Source organism: Anastrepha ludens, chromosome 6, assembly GCF_028408465.1.
Source record: "Anastrepha ludens isolate Willacy chromosome 6, idAnaLude1.1, whole genome shotgun sequence".
In the NCBI taxonomy this organism is placed as follows: domain Eukaryota; kingdom Metazoa; phylum Arthropoda; class Insecta; order Diptera; family Tephritidae; genus Anastrepha; species Anastrepha ludens.
This window is the reverse complement of record NC_071502.1, coordinates 126,123,425-126,145,464: the sequence shown is the minus strand read 5'-3', so window position 1 is coordinate 126,145,464 and position 22,040 is coordinate 126,123,425. Positions and strand designations below refer to the sequence as shown.

The following is a 22,040-nucleotide window of genomic DNA, read 5'->3' as shown; positions in this document are numbered from 1 at the left end:
TAGACATGAATTCAGATCACTCGCCAATCTATCTAACTCTCAGCGAAACGGTAGTGTTACGTGATCCAGTTCTCAAATTAACTAGTCAATTTACCGACTGGGATTATTTCCGCAAAATGTTAGAAGAAATCTGAAGACAATACGTTTCCAATGGAATCAACAACAAAGATAGATGACGAAGTTTTAAAACTGACGAGAGAAATACAACACTCTGCTTGGTCGAGCACACCTCCTTTAATGAAAATTTCCGCTGGCCACAAATACACAAAAGATATAAAAGAAATGGTGCTAAAGAAGCGAAAAATGCGGCGTAGGTGGCATCAAACAAGATCACCTGTTGATAAAGCAGCTTTGAACAAAGCAGCGAAAGATCTCAGCCATAAAATTAAAGAATACAAAAATCAATCATTTACAAACTACGCACAGCAATTAAATAATAAAAGAGACACAAACTACTCACTATGGAAATGCACCAAAAAGCTTAAACAGCCAGCTAACCATAATCCACCAATCAAAGTAGGCAATAATGGATGGGCGAAAACCAACATAGAAAAAGCAAACATATTTTCAGATTATCTAGCAAAAATCTTTACACCCAATAGCGACACATCACCAATACTAAATAATGATGGCATAGCCAATGATAATTATGGCGATATAGTACCCATAACTGAAGATGAGATGTGCGCCGAGATAAAAAAGTTGAAGTCGAAGAAATCTCCAGGGTTTGATTTAATAACTGCCGAAGTCCTCAAACAAGTTCCACGAAACATCATTACTAAGCTAACAAACATAATGAATGCTTGCTTTAAGCTGCAATACTTTCCAATCTATTGGAAAATAGCTGATGTCATCATGATTCTAAAACCAGGAAAGCCTCCAAATGATGTAGCATCATATCGACCGATTTCACTGTTCCCATCTTGTCAAAACTGTTGGAAAAATGTTTGATAAAGCGCCTGAACAATATCATAGAAAATAAACAAATAATACCAACACACCAATTTGGATTTCGCGCGCGCCACTCAACTATTGACCAAATTCCCAGATTAACTCGTATCATCGAGAACACATTTGAAGAAAAAAATGTCTGTTCGGCTGTATTTCTCGATGTCTCTAAAGCTTTCGATAAAGTATGTCATGCTGGCCTGCTGTGGAAAATAAAGAATGTACTGCCAACAAAATGTTTTAATATCTTAAAAACCTACCTGTCTGAGCGCTATTTTCGCGTCAGGTACGAAGATGAGTTCTCTGAACTGAAAGAGATAAAAGCTGGTGTGCCGCAAGGAAGTGTGCTTGGACCTCTTCTCTATCTACTTTTCACTCACGACCTGCCAAACAGCAGAAATTGCTTTATAGCAACATTTGCTGATGATACTGCAATATTAACCGTCGGAAAGACAGAAATAGAGTCTACTGCACAACTGCAGCTTGCTATCAATAAAATATACAACTGGACAGATAAATGGCACATTAAACTGAACGAAACAAAGTCTGTACACATCAACTTTACAAACAAAAAGACCAACTACCTGCCAATATACATAAACAGCATTAAAGTACCATACTCTAATACAGCAAAGTATCTAGGTATGACGCTCGACACGAAACTTAGGTGGAGTGCGCACGTGAAAAAGAAAAGAGAAGAACTGGACCTAAAATTCCAAAATATGCATTGGCTAATGGGTAAGCAATCAGCGTTATCCGCACCCAACAAGATACTGCTTTACAAACAAATTCTCAAACCTATCTGAACTTATGGGATTCAGCTATGGGGTTGCACCAGCTATAGTAACACAGCGCATATACAAAGATTTCAGACTAAGGCACTCAAGCATGCAGTTTGTGCTCCATGGTATATTAGGACGCAAGATCTAGAACGTGACCTCAATATTGATTCGGTTACGGCAACCATAAAGAAATTTGCAAAGTCGCAAGCAGAGCGACTAAGCAAGCATGTGAACAATGAAGCCTCGATTCTTAACGATAATACAAAATGGAAACGAAGGCTCAAACGTAAAAAACCTCTAGATTTAAACTAATTAATAAATAAAAATCAGTTAAAAGTATGAATTGTATTTTGCTGAGGATTAACTCAAATTATTTGTTGTAACAAAACTCCACAAAAATTGCTCGTTAGTATATATAAGTAATGTTATACTAGTTGCAATGAAAATACTAATAATAAAAAAAAAAAAAAAAAAAAAAAAATTTGTTTATGTTCATCGTTCGATAGGACATTTTCGAAGTAATTTCCCAATGTCGCTGCTTTTTCATCATTTGTAATGTGTTGTCATCTTTTCTTAGTGGGGGTTGATGCTTTATCTGGTTTTTAAGTTTTTTTGTACATTTCCACAAGGAATAATTTGTGTCAAGTGTAGGAGTTAAATTTTTTAGATATTTTTCAATTTCCTTATTTTTTATGTCACATAAACAAGCCTTCAAATTTTTTGTAGCTAAGTTTAACCTCTGTTTGTCTGCAGGAGATCTGGTTGTTTGCCATCTTTTTCTCAATTTTCTTTTTTCCTTGATTTGCTTCTTAATAGAAATGTCATTTGAAGCATTTTGTGCGCTATATTTTTGCTGCGGTGTGAATCTGAATCCTGCGTCAATAACTATGCCATTAAAATGTATGATGCTACGCTCAATGTCAAGTTGTGTTTTCAAAGGTATACTTAGAATGAGTTGTTGGGAGATGTGTTTTCGATACTCATCCCAGTCAATCCTCTTTGTAAATATTTGGGGTGTTATCTCTATAGGGTAAATTTTTGACGTATAGTCAAGTATTATCGGCGAGTGGTCAGAGGATAGTTCATAACTTGGTTTAAGCTTCAGTTGGTTATGGTTAATATTTTTTGTTATACAGAAGTCGATTAAATCTGGAATTTTTTTAACATCCGTAGGCCAGTAATTTGGTTCACCCGTACATAAACCTGGAATTTTTTTTTTGGATTGCGTTAATTAAATATATACCTTTTTTATTAGTCAACCTTGAAGCCCAGTCAGAATGCTTTGCCTTTAAGTCTCCTCCAGCAATGAATCTGTTGTATAATGTCTTAAAGTAATCATCATATTGATCCGTCTTTATCAAGTGACGTGGTGGACAGTAGATAGAAGGTATTGATATGGGTCCATTGATGTCAACAATTTGTATAGACGTTGCTTGGATGTGAGGTGACACATAGGGCAGTCGTTCAGTATGCTTTATGTTTGCTTTGATGATAATGGCTGTTCTTCCATGAGCTTTTCCGTCGGGATGATTAGTTGCATATAATTTATATCCGGGAAATGTTAAATAACTTTTATCTGTGAAATGTGTTTCTGCAATTAACGCAATATCAATTTTTCTGTCAATTAAAAACCGCTTCAGCGCTAAATATTGCCGAGTTAGTCCATTTGTATTCCAGATAAGAATTTTTGTGTTATTACTTTCGTCCATTCGAGTTATTTATTAGCATTGTAATTATGTTCATCATATTAGTCATTTGGGTGATTAGAGTTTTTATCATGTCTTTGAGTTCATCAATATCTTTGTTGTTTTGAGGTTTGATAGTTAGTTCTGGTTCTATTACCTGTGGATTTGATGAGGCTATTGCATCAGCATAACTTATACCTGGTATTACTGTTGATTTTGTCATTTCGTGCATTGTGCAATTGTCCGTTTATGATGTGGCGCCTCAAACGATACGATGCTGCAGTGCATTAATTTGTCTATGTTGTAAATGTCTTTGTTATTAGTGTTTGTTTCCAGTTCAATAAAAAATAGTGGTAATGGTTTTTTTGTTGTTCTTTATGTTATATAAAATATATTTGTGACTTTATGACCTTTTTCTCTTAATTCACTCTTTATTTCTTCTTGGTCCACAGAAGGATGCATGTTGCGTAATACTACTTTAAACCCCCTCTCATTTTTTGGTTTGAAAGTATGCAGTTTTGTTCCTTTTTGTTTTAGCATTTGATGTATTTGAATGTACGTTCCTAAGTCATTTGCATGTACTCGTATTTCATTATTTCTTAGGATTTTTAGGACAAAATTGCTATTTGCTATTGCACTTAAAGCATTTTTTAGTGTCTTGATGCATTCCACACCTTGGTTTATTATTAATATTTTTATTTTTTTCGCTATTCAAATTTTGAGCATTATGAACAGAGTTTTGCCCACTGTTCGCTTGTGTATTTGTTTCGATGCAAATTTGTTTGTGGACTTTGTATCACCGCTTAGCCAGTAGTTTGGTAATTTGCTTTGGCTCAAGTTCGTTGTTATTTTTTGTTTTTTGTTGGTGGTTGACAAAGTTGAGGACTTTATAGGAGAGTTTCGTGATCACTTTATGGGAGGCTGCTCATTTAAAGCGTGAGGTTGTCCATAAGAAGGTGGGGAGATGGCAAGCAATGGTTTGTGTGATACGGTTGTTGTTGCAGTACTAGTATACAGAATTGATGTCGTTGTTGATAATGAATTGGTTGTGGTTGTTGTTGGCCTTCCGTTTGTGCTCACGCACGCTGTGAAACTGCCATTAAATTGTTGTAATAAAATTACCAAGTAATTTTCGCACTTTCCTACACAAACTCGGTGATTGAAAATGCGTTTCGTATGCACATAACAATGAAAGTAAGACAAACCATTTGAATGGAAGCCAAAATCCATCAAAACTTTGTAATTTCTTCATCTTATATAACAAAGCGAATGGATTGCCGTCAAATAAACTGGGTTTTGTAAGATTTTTTCCGAACTAGCTTTTATTTATTTATGTATATTTTCATACATATCTACAAGTTTTCTTCTTTTTTTGCACGGCCTCCTCTTGCACTTGGTTTCCCCCACCAACATTGCGATTTGTTAGTCTTTTCTGTTCTCAAATTGTACTCATTCGATTTATGTGTGATGTATAACTTATATAAACATAAGCTCTCCAGGCACTATGTAAATTTCATACACGTATCGGTATATATAAATACCTACGGATGCATGTGGTATGCTGTATCGTATATTCAATTGTATTCTCACAACTTCCCCAACTCGCACATTTGGTCGCCTTGACTGCTGCGGACTGGCTTCCGAAGGCTGACCTACATTTATGCCCAAGTTTTCCAGAGTTTCATCTGCTGCCTCAAACTGACTGGCTGCCGGTAAAATAGTAATATTGTTGTAGTTGCTATTTTTGGTAAATACATCTTCGTCCCTGATTCGCTAAATACAACTGAATAAGAGACACATACCTATACATACATACAAATATAAAAGTGCATTTGTTTGCCGGAGCTTTACATATGTGTATGTGTGTTGCTTAGACATCCGTTATATATATTCTCTTTTGACATTTCTTCAGTTTTTTATCTGGTGCTATTGTCTGTGGTTCGCAGTGGAAAATGTTTTTTTCTTTCGTTGCATCTTCTCATAAAATGATTCTCCAACTGAATTGTTATCGTTTTTCGGCATTTGCTTACTTGTCTCTTTGGGATTTGGCAAGTCGGCTCAGTGTTGCATTTTTCAACTCTTTGTTGGTGGTGGACACCTTACTCTCGTTTTATTGCTCAACATCTTTCCGTTGCTTTACGCGAGTCTCAGTCGCTAGTTGCTACTTATCCTTAACTCCTTCATAATTCTTTCGACAAGAGTGCAGCTACTTTCAATAGTATACACTTTACATTAAGTATACATGTATGCGCATATGGATGTGTGCGTATGCACGAATGCACATTTAGGTAAACTCTATTCATTAGGCTGCCAAAGTACCAACCTCAATACTGGCTATGTTTTGTTTTTATTAAAATATTGAAAGGGAACTGGGAACTGGGAAACGGGGACACATCCTTAGCTAATGAAGGACACGACTGCACTGCAGTTGCTCGCAAAAGTTTATGTCATGTCAGACACAAACCTTACGCACACACGGAGTTGGCTAAATTGTGGCAACATGTCTACATCCGGATTTCATCAAAATTCTAACCTAGATACTTGTTCATATGAGATAATCGTGGTACACCGGCGGGGGTGTAATTGCTTGAAAGCGAATATTTATGCGCATACGCTCTTAAGGGGTAACACCACTGTAGAAATTTCAAAAAATTGATTTTTTTTTATAAGGTTAAAAATTCTTTGAACCTTTCAAAATACAGAACAAAAAATTTTATTTCATAAATATTTTAAGCTTTTAACCAAGCCTTAGTGACTGCTACCTAACGACTTCTCCAAATTTCCAAACTTTAAACGCGTTTTTCTCAAAACACGTTTTCTGAAATTTGGCACGCAGCATAACTCAAACAATTTTAAATATTGTTTATCAGGTTTTTCACTAAGTATAATGTATAATAACCTTCTTAAGAGAAGAGCGTAGGGGATTTTCGATAGATTAATTTAAACGATTGTTATAATTATTTAAGTGCCGTTTTTTTAGTCCATAATAGAGTTTTTTCCTTCAAATGCTTGCTAATTCCGCAAAAATAAATATTTTTTAAATCCCCTACGTGTTTCTCTAGCTATTCTTATCTAAATTAAGAAAAAAAATGTTTCTTTTTTCTAGATTAAAATTTGCACCCTCTGTGCTGCGTGCCGCGGAGCTCCTTCAAGAGAAACCACATTACAAAAATGTCTCCAATGCCGCCATTTTGTAAAATTTTTCGATCAAACTTTGTAGTTTTGTATTTTAGTATATAAGTAATAACTTCCCAAATCAGAGTGATTGCTTTCCCTTTCCTTCTATACAAAAAAATTCTTTAAAAATCGTGTTTTTTTTACGCGTGTACAGTGGTGTTACCCCTTAACGTCGTCACCAACTTTATGATATTGAATCAAACTTTTAGTAACACAAGGAGCACTTTGGAATTTCCAGAATTCAGTCAAAAAAACAAAATAACAAAATATTTTGTGGTGACTATGCCGAAGAAAAGAATGCTAAAGCAATGGTAATAAAATCATTTAACTATTCCTTGTAAATTTTAGTGATGACCACGGAAAAAAAATGTTTTCATGAAAACAGCGCCAAAACAATTTAGCGCCGAATATGTTGTGTGTTAATTGATTATTAAAAATATGTTAAACATTTAATTTTATGTTCTCTATATAAAAAGGCCGAATTATTATTTTTAAATATGGGTTTTCTGGGCGAGAGTAAATATAAAATAATGAAAATATTGTAAGTGTTTCATTTTTCTGGCATATAACCAATTTATGGAATAGCATCAAGAAACGTTCCTTTTCAAATTTTCATACATATTCCAGTCTTTCAGTTAGAATTTTTAGGAAAATTCTGGGTATGCAGTTTTATAGCCGATTCAAGCATAGTGTAATAAAGTACAAGGTTTAAGTGGAAAGGAAAATTCTGGGTATGCAGTTTCATAGCCGATTCAAGCATAGTGTAATAAAGTACAAGGTTTAAGTGGCTCAAAATTCGCGTTTTGGACTATTTTTTTAACACACTTTTATTAGGTCGGGTTGTATGTATGTATGTATGTATGTATGTATCTATGTATGTATGTATGTATGTAACGGAATCTTTGAGCTTAATTTTCACTGGCTTCTAAACATCTGATCGACTTGAAATTTTGCACACCTATCAAGGACCGATGACAATGCAATAATTTGATAAAAGTTTTCCATTATCCTTATTGGGATTGCCAGGATTAATATTTTCTTTTTTTACCTGTGGGCAAAAAGTAAGGTGAATTTGAATCTTTGAATCTTTTTTTAACACACTTTTATTAGGTCGGGTTGTATGTATGTATGTATGTATGTGTGTATGTATGTATGTATGTATGTATGTATGTAACGGAATCTTTGAGCTTAATTTTCACTGGCTTCTAAAAATCTGATCGACTTGAAATTTTGCACACCTATCAAGGACCGATGACAATGCAATAATTTGATAAAAGTTTTCCATTATCCTTATTAGGATTGCCAGGATTAATATTTTCTTTTTTTTACCTGTGGGCAAAAAGTAAGGTGAATTTGGTTGTAAAATGAAAAATCTTTTTTTATTCTTGTAAATCAGTTTCTCAGGCTCCCTCCACGAAATAAGTTCTTCATCCCGATTACTTCTTTATCACGGCCGATAACTGCATAGCTTTAGACTCACAGTCGATAAGAAAGGAATTAAATATTATATAACACGAATATATCGAATCATTAATTCACTGACTGCAATGATAACAATAATTTTCATTCATAATAAAAAATAGTTTAAAAAAAAAACTAAAAAACACGCTTTTTTGCTAATCGAACTAAAAAGTAGAAAATAAAAAATAGTTTAAAAAACTAAAAAACACGCTTTTATTGCTAATCGAACTAAAAAGTAGAAAATAAATTTTAATGACAAAGAGACCTATAATGAAGTAATAGCGAATCGAACGATCAGTCATAGTCAACTACCTCAGAACAGAATTATAACAAAAATTAAGCTACAAATAGAATAATTCAAATTCGAGTTAAAAGCGTGGGATGCATTTTGCTTCACTTTCATAACCCTCTGTACATAGGTAGTTGCCAATAGAATGATTGTAATATTTACTATATCAAGCATCCCACGCTTTTAACTCTAATTTGAATTACTCTATTTGTATCTTAATTTTTGTTATAATTCTGTTCTGAGGTAGTTGACTATGACTGATCGTTCGATTCGCTATTACTTCATTATAGGTCTCTTTGTCATTAAAATTTATTTTCTACTTTTTAGTTCGATTAGCAATAAAAGCGTGTTTTTTAGTTTTTTAAACTATTTTTTTCACTGAGGTATTGCGCATCCTGTCCATGTAACGAATACACTATTTTTTTTTAATGGAAAAAAAATGCGCAATAACTAAGCGAAAATTAGTATACCCCTTTTTCTTTTTTTCTGAAAACCTTGATTGACTAAACAGACTGTGAGGGAATTTGAGACTAAATGACTTGGAATTTAATTACAAGTACTTCGGTAAATCTTACGGGTATTGTGCGTTCTCGAAACTACCATGAAAGTTTTCGTTTACAGTTTTCTTATTGCTCGGATTTGAAGAGGTTAATATGCTGACAAAAAGAATTCCTTCCCTATTATCATTTTAGCACACTTTATTTATTTACCTACCTATTTGCTTATCTAATAAATATATTGTAGAATTTTCAAAAACGGCTGCAATAATCTTCAAATCTAATGTTGTCCATACTTGTGGAATTCTTACAAATCTCTTCAATTTACTGCCCAGCAACAGCTCTGATAGCCCATTGCATAAAGTTCGTAGGTTAATGCTCCGTAAAAGTCAAACAAGCAGAAGTTCTTATAAATCTAAATTTGCACATACATATACATACAAATATTTAAATGCAAATCTACCTAAGTAAGAAAAGGTTCATTATGTTGTTTTCTTCATGATTGCAATGGGTTTTGATTTTATTTCATGCGTCTTGTTGCATCGCTTTCCACCAAACGGACAAAACCAACTAACTGCATTTTAGTCCCTTACTACCTTCTCTCCAATCAGTCCAATACCATATTTCTCACATTCCCACTAGCTCTCCACGTATTTCTCTTAAACTTGCTCCACTCATTCTTGCGAGTTTTTTGACTTTCATTCATTCGTCCATTCATGCGCTATGAATTCTTTGCCGTCGCCTTCGTCCTCCCCAGGCCGTCTTCATCCACAAACCATTTCATTTGCCTCAATTGCGGAAATCGATGAAGGCGCAAGGAAAACTAAAAGGTTTCCCTCTGTTCATCACCTCTCTGCTTCGAAAGCAAAGAAAACGTGTGGTGCGCACGTGAGTGAATTCATCGATTTTTTCTTTTCTTTGCGTTCATGTTTTTATTTTCCTGTAAGTACTCTTGTCCTTTTTGAGTATTTGTCATGAATGTGTTGTTTGTGTAAAAGTCGTTCGTAGTGCTCTGAGAAGGTAAGCTATTAGTTTACTTTCATTAGTGCTGTTGGTTTTGTGTATTTATTGATTCTTAAAGGATTTCAATGAATGATATGCAGTGAACTGGGATTTACGATTCATTTGAGTATGAGGATTCCTTAAAGGGACGATTCAAGTGTGTTTGTGTGTTCGAAAATTCCGTTTAAACAAAAAATATTGAAATATTTTATAATTGAGAACTGTTACTTCTCTTATTTTCTTAATGGGGAAAAATTATGTAATTAATGGATTTTTTTTTATGTTTTGCAGATCTCATAAATATAATTAAATTATCTAACTGCGGTCTACTTTGCAACTCAGAAAGAAAGACTAGCCGGAAGTTTCAGAACCAACGCCTCTTACTGCATTTATATATATATATATATATATATATATATTCTCACAAGTTGGACGCAAAAAGCTTTGACAACATCGATAGCAAAAACAAAAATAAATAGCTGTTTACTCGACGGAAGTAGTAAATTCTTTTTAATAGAAAAAATCTACAGAACCATTTAGAACGAAGCGGTTCATCAGTTTTTTAAATATTTTATACAAAATGACGTAAGTATCCGAAAACAATTGAAAATTTCACTCATTACACATTACTGATATGTCTAAAATTTTCTATGATCCTTTTCTGTTCTCTTACATCTCTAAAGCACTGCTTTAGTGTGTTTATTTGTAGTAGTGTCTGGCTTATAAAACTAAAATTGAAACAGTCAGCCTCAGTAGGCAATGGAAAACTTTCAAGCATATTTCGGTCACGAATCTTTCAGTTAAACTGAATGTAAAATAATATTGTACAGGGAGTCTGGTGGCAGAATTAGGTTTTAAATTTGCAGTTTCTCGCTAACCACTCAGTGTATGAGCGGGAAAGAGATCGTGTTAGCTTAGTTTTTCGTGCGGGTTATTTAGTCACGGTGTCGCAGTGGACGGGTGAACAACGTGCGATCACAATCGAGTAGGTATATCAAGGCCAATGCATCGAGTGCAGCCACTCGTAGATTTTGTTCACGTTACAATATTCGAAGTTTACGTGATACTCTAAGAGAAGATTTGGGCAACAAGTTCCGTTGCAAACAGCCCACGGCCAGGGCCCATAGCTCGTCGCTATAAGTTTGCACCATATCTGCGTCAACCCGTGCCCAGAAACTATTGTGCAAAAAATATTGAGGAAAGATTATAGGCTTCTCCCCATCAAAATACAATTCGTATAAGGGCTTAAGTCTTACAATTTGCGTAGAATTTTCGGCGAGACAATGTGGGGTCGATTTCGAAAGGCAAACGCAATATTTTGGAGTGATGAAGTCCATTTTCATTTGAATGAAAGTGTTAATAAGTAAAATTACTCTTATTGGTTACCTAAAGAACAGAAGCCACTATGAAAGCATCAACAGTCTCAAAGTAACGATTTGGTGTGTGCATTGTCAAGCAGTTGAATAATGAGACCATCATTTTTGAAAATCGTCGAGGTAAAACAAATTCTGTGGATGGTGTCTCTTATCGGCGCATGCTGGATGATTTTTTTCTGTTAGAGAACGTCCTTCTAGATGGGAGACCATGACGATACTGTATGATTTCTATTCTAACAAACTGATAATCCGTTTCGGTGACATATCCTGGCCACCCAGGTCGGACGATCTTACTGCAATAGACTTTTTTCTGTGTAGATACCGCAAAAATAAAGTCCACGAAACAAACCCAGCGACCATGTCAACACTAAAAGAAAATATCGTTCGCGAGGTCAGTTCTCCAGCGAGAGGCACGGGTAGGGATTGTATCCGACGTAACGGTTCACATTTAGAGGAACTAATTTTTAATAATTGTATTCTTTATAATAGTTATTGAAATAAACTTTTATCAGTTGTAATTCTTATTTAATTTAGCTTTGAATTCATAATTCTGCCTCCGGGCAGAAGGTAGAGTAAAGGTGATAATAAATGGTTTTCCAGTAAGAGGTGTTATTTTGATATTCAAAGAAAAATGCTATTTTTTAATATAAATGATCGGATGTTTATTTCATTATAAAGAGGAAGGTATGCCGTTAATAGTGGAAAATAATATCAGGCAAATGACCACTACGACCACGCTTTCAGGACAATATCCTTTTCATGAAATTTTCCATAACCGAATTGCAAAGTTGCTGCCCTATGTCCTCGATATCCTCACGAATTCCATCTTTGAGGTCTTGAAGCGACCCTGGGCTGTTGGCGTAGACCTTCTCTTTCACGTGGCCCCCAAAAAAAAAAGTCACAAAGTGTTAAATTACAAGATCTCGGTGGCCAATTGTGATCACCTCTTCGGGAGATAACACGGTTCGGAAACTTTTCCCGTAAAAGATCAATGGTTTCGTTGCTTGTGTGGAACGTAGCGTCGTCTTGTTGAAAATAAAAAATCGTTAATCATCTCTCGATAGCGCAATTCATTCACCTGTCATACCTGTTATTGGAAAACCCTTTGTTTAAGAGGCCGTTTCCACATCTTTTCAGTGTGTAGAGTAGAGATTTTTTTCTCTTTGGAGAGAAAACTGTAGCTCACTTTAGGTTAGGTTAGACGGTTGCCCTATAAATTCGGACACTAGTTGCGCCGCTTCCTGTTGATGATGAAAATCAGCAAGCCGTTAATACCCAAACTTGCTATCTCCACTGGTGCTTTAATCGATGAAAGCAGGGCAGCTGGGGAGTAGGTGTTGCGATTATTCCACCTTATCCTCCAGATAGCTGCCGCAAAAGCAGCTCGATGTGGTGACATAAAAACTGTCGGTAATCATGGATAACTCGGAGTCTGATTTCCGCTTAAAACTACATCACAAATAAGTTTTTCAACAAAAGAAAATAAAAAGGAAACATTTGCCAGTGCTATCATAAACGTTGGTGTTCAAATAAACATACGAAGTTGAGCAGTTAAGATAAGGAAGTTATTAACGTTAATTTAACTGTATAACCCATAGTGAAACATCAAAATTAAGAAAAAGTTTTTTGTAATAGCGGTCGCCCTTCGGTGATGGCAATGGCAAACCTCCGAGTGTATTTCTGCCATGAAAAAGCTCCTCATAAAAAAGAAAAACATCTGCTGTTCGGAGTTAGCTTGAAACTGTCAAGATACATAATTTTAGTTTAAAAAACATGCCTATTATACTTATTAGGTGTTTTGTAGGTAGTGCTTACCTGCTTGTGGGTACATTCCGAGCTAAGAAACGCAAGGGAAGAAAACTTCTGTTGACAAGGCGGTAAAGCAAATGTCACCTGCCCTCAACGGCCTGGATAACATGAAGAATTGTTTTCTCCGAAAATGGAACTACTGTTTGGTGAATACATAAATTATTCTTAAAAAAATAATTATTCTTATACAAAAAAAAAAAATTAATCAAAGAAAAAAAATAAGGAATTCAAGGTTAATTCGGTGAAAAAAGGCATATTTTTAAGATTTTTTTTGGTGATGTAGAAAATGTTCGTTTATTCAGTCAATAATCAGTCATATAATAATGCAACATTTCAACAATATTTTCTAAAATATTGAGTGCCGGCGATTCTCCAGAGGCGCCTCAAAAGGTGTATGTCATAACTGTCTGCAGAATCATCTGAAAAAAAAAACAGAATCCAATTGTTAAAGGAGATCTTTGTCGAGATTTTATCCATTCCGGAAATATAGAAAAATAGAATGAACACCTATAGTTGCAAGCTTGTTCACTAAAACAAACCAAACATACATTTCTTAAAAGCTCATCACATGCGCAAAAGTTTTAAGACAATGCTTTTCCAACTGCTTTGCTACGTACCTAATAACAAATGCTTGCTAGCTGAAATTCATTCCGCTTGTAATTGTCTGTAATTTACGATCGTCCATTCATATACATACATATGCACTTGTTCCACTGATTGCTATTTGTTGCCTCACTTATACTGGTATATTATTTGCCATCAGTTTTCTGTAGTCAATTGCGGCAATTTACGACAAGTTTGAAAGGGAAAGGGTAAAGCGGGAAATATAATGAGAAATGATTGTAATTGCATTTGTTGTTGCTGCCGCTGTTTGTGTTCAAGGACGCTCCGGATGAACTATGTTTGAAACCATATACTCAAATACAAACACATAAATAATGACCCATTTTTCCCTACGTGGCATAATTGAGGTAAAATGAGTAGGTGGCTTGGATAAAGGATGCGGGGATTTTAAGAGCGATATACCTTAGCAAAACGCCAGCACTTCTGTGAGTTGTTTTGTTGTGATTATCGGAGGCAACCACATCTAACGCACCCACTTTTACTCTCACAAAGTTTTTCAATGTTTTTGACTGTGTTTGTTGAAGTCTCCTTTGCATATTAGCAATAACATCATAATATCATTATCTGATGATTTGGTGCTGCCCGCAAAAGCTTTTCACAACACACGCACCATTGCCAATGCATGTGCGCTTTCATACATATGTCGCTGAATAATTTTGTATGAAAGTACACAGGTGTTATACGTACATACATATTTACTTATTCGAGTATATATGAAAACTTAAATATAGTAATTTTCAACGTGAATACGAATGTGACTCCGGAATGAGCGCAAAACTGCTTAATTCACTTAAAACTCGCTGAAAACACAGCAACCTGAGGAGTGGAGTATTTACAACGACTGGGGCAAACGGCAAATGGAGAGCGGCGAGTGGGGTAGGTGGCTTAGGGCGCTAGCTCAGTGTGGCAGTGTGACATTATGGCACTATGGCATGCGGCTTCGTTTTGACTTGAATTAATGTTGCTGGCTGTGTGTTTGTTGGCGGTGTAGGTGATGTTTGCATTATCTCATTTTCCATAACTGGCAGGAAATAGCACAATGGTAGCAATGAGAGAAGGCGCGAAGGACGCCTACTGCGGTGACAAACGTAAACTCGTAACATGGGTGTGTCGTATGTCCGGTGGGCTTTTCCCAACCCTCATAGCATACAGCCATTACATATAACACATATGTACATTTAAAGAACGTGGGCACTGTGTAATGTTGATGTGCTGATGACAGTGATGATGCCTTGTGAAATTAAATGCAAAATATTTCTTCTCATCGCCTGCTTGTGAAGCATGGAGTGGCTCAAGTCAAGCAATCGGCAAGAGTAGTACAACACATCGCTTGCCACGCGTTGAATGTGTTCATTTGCCGCAGGATACCACAGTTGAAGGACGCGAACGCAGTCGAAACGCGTTTTGAAGCGAGTTAGCCAAAAAGTGAGCCTAAGCTGCTGCCACAGGATCAACTGCCGCTTGCAGCATCATGGGAAATATGTGCCAACACGATGAGTAAGTGTCAATTATTTAAAACGAAGCTGCAGAACTTGTATAACTCCAATACAATGTTCAAAATCGTATTCAAAGTTAAAATATTTTGCACAATCGCGTGTAGGAGAGCTTTTTGGCGATTTCGGATTTTCAAACGTGACTGCTTCAGGTTATACTCCACTTAGCGATCTGCATTCCGGCGCTGCCATTGCTAAATATTGCTTCGGCCACATATACGCCGATAGTATTTGCTTTTGTTTAAACATCTGGAGTACGCTATGCAACCTATTTTGGTTTGCACTTTTTAGCCCCTTGAGGTATGTTATAAAACATAAAGATTGCCGTTGAACGACTCTTCTGCTCGACATGTAGCGCAACTATGCATATCTGTATGTACATACATGCTACCGTAACTTTGTGTATTTATTGTACTTCTGCATACATATAGTGTGTGTGTGCAGCTGCATGCTTGTGTTAGTTAGTGATAGTTAGAATTCTACTTAACTAGGGAATTCTTTAAACTTGTATCTCTACAAGTGCATTCGTATATTCAGTGTAATTTTTATTGTGTGTGCTGTGAGTGAGTGGTATGCAGCGGCTAGAGACATCTTGGTTGGTGTGCCACTCCACCACTGCCACTCCTCTAGTATTACGTGCTCACTCCCCTCAGCTGGAGTGTTGGTGCAAGTACGAAAGTGGAAACAGCAACGCAGAGTGGCACGCTCTTCGGTGCGCTCTACTTAACCGCTCAAAAACGTCTTCATCAGCGATACTAAAACAGCGGCTTAGCCCTCTAGCAAATTGTTTTCTGTGAGATAGAGATAGATAGCTGTTGGAGTTCCCAAACGTTGGAGTGACGATTTCTTGGCGATTAACGCGGTAATTGATGCAAACCGTACACTTGAGTCTGGGGTTGTCAGCACAGGCCCGGCACAAACACGCACTCAAGAATATACACATTGCGCGGAGATAAATATAAATACCTATGTTAGGCTGCAATTAGAAGTACCGTAGACATAACGCCATAGCCCTAACCACAACCTAAGCTGCAACATTACAGCATGTGTCGATTTGTCATGCCATAACCATAAACAGCTGATATTGAAGTAGAATAAATGACAACACTTGTATTTTGTCAATTTTTAATATTAAAATTTGTATCGCAAACATTAAAACGAATGTTCAAGTATTTCACAGCAGTTTAAGGTTGCGAAAAACCAAAGTAATTGGAAAAACCAAATAAGTTGCTGCGAAACTACTATTCGGAATTCGGAGAGAACGTATGTTCGAATCTCCGTGAAACGCCAAAATGAAGACAAAAGTTTTTTCTAAGAGCGGTCGCCCCTCGGTAGACAATGGCAAATCTCCTCAATCTATGTAGTTTCTTGAAGTTCTATCAGTTGAAGGACTTACAATTTATACCGTCTTTGAATTGGTTTTTATTACTTGAAACACTTTTTCATGCCAGAAATATACCCGAAGGTATACATATACATATATACCGATGAGCAACGGGTTAAAAAAAAAAGTGATTTCTGTTATTTGATTTACACAGTCAAATAGACTCATGGGACTAGTAATTCCATTTGTAGGAAGCTTACAACGCACGAGATAAGCTCGTATTTAATTTTTTATTCTTCAATTGTGCTTGTCATGCATTTTAAGAAACCCTTTTTACCTACCAATTTGTATCATTAAAAACAACTTTAATTATTCAATTCAGGCCAGATTTTCCTCAGCTGTTCACCATTTCCAATTTCCATTAGAAGTTCATAGTTCAGATACTACGATTGCTTAAGCGATCTTCTCAATCAATGGTTTTCATTATTAAACACTTTATTTAAGTGAAACCCCAAGTGTTACTTAATATTAAGGCACATATCATCATTTGTTCTGGAACTATTTTTCTATTGAACATTGCTTGTATAATACGTATAGTGGCAGTGAAAAGAAAAGCAGCGCCACGTATTGCCAGTTTTTCATTTATTTGTATTGCAAAGTTTTAACTATTTAATAAAGATATTCAATTGTATGTGATTTTTATTTAATAGATTAATATAACAAATATAAATAATTCAAGGACCTTTTGAAACTTACACTAGTGACAATAGGAATAAAAAGAAAATATTAATGTGGTCATAAGAATAGGTACGAAAGAGAAAATAGAAGCGATAGTAAAAGAACTTAGTGATTTTATTAAAAGTACTGCTTAAATTATCGAAGTTTAATCAATAACCGGCCGCCGTAGCCGAATGGGTTGGTGCGTGATTCTTCTTCTTCTTCTTAATTGGCGCTATAACCGCTTAGGCGATTTTGGCCGAGTTTAACAAAGCGCGCCAGTCGTTTCTTTCTGGTGCTAACCGGCGCCAGTTGGACACACCAAGTGAAGCCAAGTCCTTCTCCACCTGATCTTTCCAAAGCGGAGGAGGCCTTCCTCTTTCTATGCTACCACCAGCTGGTACCGCATCGAATACTTTCAGAGCCGGGGCGTTTGTATTCATTCGGACAACATGACCCAGCCAGCGTAGCCGCTGGATCTTTATTCGTTGCGCTATGTCTATGTCGTCGTAAAGCTCATACAGCTCATCGTTCCATCGCCTGCGATATTCGCTGCTGCCAACGTGCAAAGGTCCAAAAATCTTGCGCAGAATCTTTCTCTCAAACACTCCAAGCGTCGCTTCATCGTATGTTGTTATCGTCCAAGCTTCTGCGCCATACGTTAGGACGGGCATGATGAGAGCCTTGTAGAGTGTTAGTTTTGTTCGTCGAGAGAGGACTGTACTGCTCAGTTGCCTACTTAGTCCAAAGGAGCACTTGTTGGCAAGAGAGAATCTGCGTTGGATTTCAAGACTGACATTGTTATCGGTGTTAATGCTGGTTCCTAAATAAACGAAGTATTTTACAACCTCGAAATTGTAACTGTCTACAGTGACGTGGGTGCCGATACGCGAGTGCGCCGACTATTTGTTTGATGACAGGAGGTACTTCGTTTTGTCCTCGTTCACCACCAGACCCATTCGCTTTGCCTCTTTATCCAGCTTGGAGAAGGCAGAACTAACAGCGCGGTTGTTAAGGCCGATGATGTCAATATCATCGGCATACGCCAGCAATTGTACGCTCTTATAAAATATTGTGCCTGAGCGATTCAGTTCTGCGGCTCGTACGATGCTCTCCAACATCAGGTTAAAGAAGTCACACGACAGCGAGTCACCCTGTCTGAAACCTCGTTTGGTATCAAACGGCTCGGAGAGGTCCTTCACAATTCTGACGGCGCTGCTGGTGTTGAGCAACGTCATCTTACATAGCCGTATTAGTTTTGCGGGGATACCAAATTCAGACATCGCGACATACAGGTAACTCCTTTCCGTACTGTCGAAAGCAGCTTTGAAGTCGGCGAAAAGATGGTCGATTCACCTTTCATGGGTCTTTTCCAAGATTTGGCGTATTGTGAATATTTGGTCGATGGTAGACTTTCCAGGTCTGAAGCCACACTGATAAGGTCCAATCAGTTGGTTGACGGTGGGCTTCAGCCTTTCACACAATACGCTCGCTAGAACCTTATAGGCGATATTTAGAAGACTAATCCCGCGGTAATTGGCACAAATTGCAGGATCGCCCTTCTTATGGATTGGGCAGAGCACACTTAAATTCCAATCGGCAGGCATGCTTTCATCCGACCATATTTTGCATAGGAGCTGATTCATGCACCTTATCAGCTCCTCGCCGCCATGTTTGAATAGCTCAGCCGGCAGTCCGTCGGCGCCCGCGGCTTTATTGTTCTTTAGCCGCGTTATTGCTATTCTCACCTCGTCATGATCGGGTAGCGGAACGACAATTCCGTCGTCAACGATTGGGATACCGGAATCTTCACATTCTCGGTGACATGCGCAGCTGTCACTGTTTAATAGGTTCGAGAAGTGTTCCCTCCATAATTTAATATTGTTCTGTACGTCAGTCACCAGATCGCCGACTTTGTTCTTGCAGGAAAACGCCCCGGTCTTGAAACCTGTAAGCCGCCGAACTTTCTGGTAGAATTTTCGGGCGTTGTTCCTATTGGCCAGCATCTCATACTCCTCGCACTCACGTATTTCGGCCTCTCGTTTCTTCTGTCGGATAATAAGTCTCTCTTCCTTTTTCAGCTCTCTGTAGCGATCCCACATGGCTCGCGTTGCGCCCGATCGCAGCGTGGCTCTATAGGCGGCATCCTTTCTTTCTGCGGCAGCATGACATTCCTCGTCGTACCAATTGTTTTTTCGGGCTCGCCGGAATCCGATTTCTTCTTCGGCGGCGGTACGTAGAGAACGATAAATGTTGCTCCATTGTTCGTGCATGTCGTGTCTTCCATCTATCACAACATGATCGATCTGGTTTCGTGTTTGTCGATCAGGAGACAGCCAGGTGGCTTGGGGAATCTTCTTATGCTGGAATCTGGTGCTGCAGAATACCATGTTTCGGGCCCCGGCGAGGTCGATCAGCCTCTATCCGTTACCGGATGTTTCGTTGTGCAGGCTGAATTTTCCGACTGTGGGACCAAAAATTCCCTCCTTGCCCGCCCTGGCGTTGAAGTCACCAAGCACGATTTTTATGTCGTGGCGGGGGCAGCGCTCATAGGAACGTTCCAAGCGCTCATAGAAGGAATCTTTGGTCGCATCGTCCTTCTCTTCCGTCGGGGCGTGGGTGCAAATTAGCGATATGTTGAAAAAAACGGGCTTTTTTGCGGATTGTTGCGAGACGCTCGTCCACCGGAGTGAACGACAGTACTTGGCGACGAAGTCTCTCTCTCACAACAAATCCAACACCGAATTTGCGCTCCTTTACATGACAGCTGTAGTAAATGTCACAAGGTCCTACTCTTTTCTTGCCTTGTCCCGTCCATCGCATCTCTTGAATGGCAGTGATGTCAGCCCTTACTCTCACGAGGACATCAACCAGCCGGGCAGAGGCACCTTCCCAATTGAGGGACCGGACATTCCAGGTGCATGCCCTCAAATCGTAATCCTTATTTCGTTTGCAGTGGTCGTCATCAGTATAGGGAGGTCTCATCCGTGGCTTTTTTAAACTTTTCATTGGGGGGGATTTTTAAGTGGCGGGTCCCAAACCCAACGCACAACCAGCTATCCTGGAATGTTTCGCCTTCTCACGTTAGCTCACTCCCAAACGGGTGTTCGGAAGCTACCCAGAGGATACGTGGGGTAATCCCGGCCGTTGTGAGCTGCTTGAACCATATGCAGAAGAATCGTCCTGGCCATTCCCAAGTGAATGGGGATCATTAACTTTCCCCACTTGCGTGGACTTCTACACATGGAACCATCCAATGCGTGATTACCATTCGGAATTCACAGAGAGAACGTTGGTTCGAATCTCGGTGAAACACCAAAATTAAGAAAAAGATTTTTCTAATAGCGGTCGCCCCTCGGCAGGCAATGGCAAACCTCCGAGTGTATTTCTGCCATGAAAAAGCTCCTCGTAAAAATATCTGCTGTTCGGAGTCGGCTTGAAACTGTTGGTCCCTCCATTTGTGGAACAACATCAAGACGCACACTACAAATAGGAGGAGGAGCTCAGCCAAACATCCAAAAAGAGAGTACGCGCCAATTATATATAATATATAAATAATCAATAACCACTGTGCCCACCAGGATTGTCAATGACTTTTGGTATGGGATTTGGCTTGGACTTAATAATCCTACGGCAGGTTTCTGTGAGAGTACCTTACCTTAATTCTGTGATTTTTTGCCATAAATTCTACTCATGTTTTCTTCCCGACTCACTTCTTTAAATATCCTTAAAGGTTTTCAATGAAGCTTAGGTTGGGTGACTGGCTTGGCCAAACCATAACTTTAACATTATTTGTAAAAACCATTCATGTAATATATATACATTGAGGAGTGTTTTGGGCCATTATCTTGCCTAAAAAGCCACCGAAGCGGCATATTTCCTCAGCAAATTTTAGCATTTATTTATTGGTTTTGAGAGAATAGATCCTACTCCATACCAAGAGAAGCATCCTCAAATCATTATGTTGCCACTACCGTGCTTGACTGGTTTTTTTGTGAACCGCAGTGAAAACTCTTATCCTTCAGAACTTTTGACATTTCGCCCAACATCATTAATAAATAATTTTAGTTTTGTTTCATCGCTCCAAAGTACATACATATGTATAATATTACCATTTTTACATACATACAGATGAGCTATACGAGCTTTCTGCCCGGTAGGTTCATGTTGTACAATCGATGCCGTACAGTTCTCGCTGACTCTAAGTTGGTACCTTCAGTTGCAATGGCCTTTGATGACTTAAAAGAATGCCTTTTGGCAAGAGTAATAATTAAATTATCAGTGTGAAAGCCGTTTTCTGTCGTCGGGGTCGCAATGTCGTTCTGTTGATTTTTTTGGGCTTAAGGGCATTTGCAACACATTTTTTAGACCGCCCACGTTACTCACCGATAAAATTGTTCGATTGTTTTTTGTTTTGGAAGATTGACAAAAAGCTTCTGCTTCTCAGCTGTGCAATGCTGCGCCCGACTGATCTTTGAGAGGAATTCATATTAATTATTAGTTATTAAATAAAGCGTTCGCTACATACGTTTAATATTTTTGGCTTATTTTAGTGGCCACGCATACACTTAATGAAAATAATCGTTTCTGTGATACCAATAACGCAACTTAATATATATTTTATGTGAGCGTCAAAATAAAGTGTACAAAGCATTTTATTATAATATGGATTTTATTTTAGTCTTTTATAACAAAACAATATATTTTAATTTCATGTTTTTTTAAATTAGAATTTGATTCTCTACTAATTACTAGAAAACAACAAAAAAAGAAATTACAAAAACAAAAGTTGTAAGACAAAAACAAAATTTAGTGCATATTTTACGCGTTAAAATAAAGTGTACAGAGATATATTT

General features: G+C 37.6%; 1 long non-coding RNA gene across 1 annotated transcript in view; it reads left to right on the top strand.

The window, feature by feature from the left end:
* The window catches only part of LOC128868336 (uncharacterized), a 56,423-nt gene that overhangs the window by 29,190 nt on the left and 5,193 nt on the right, over positions 1 to 22,040 (top strand). Inside the window, exon 3 of the long non-coding RNA XR_008455096.1 lies at positions 10,133 to 10,426. This is a non-coding gene — a long non-coding RNA (uncharacterized LOC128868336). The remainder of the gene's footprint in view (positions 1 to 10,132; positions 10,427 to 22,040) is intronic.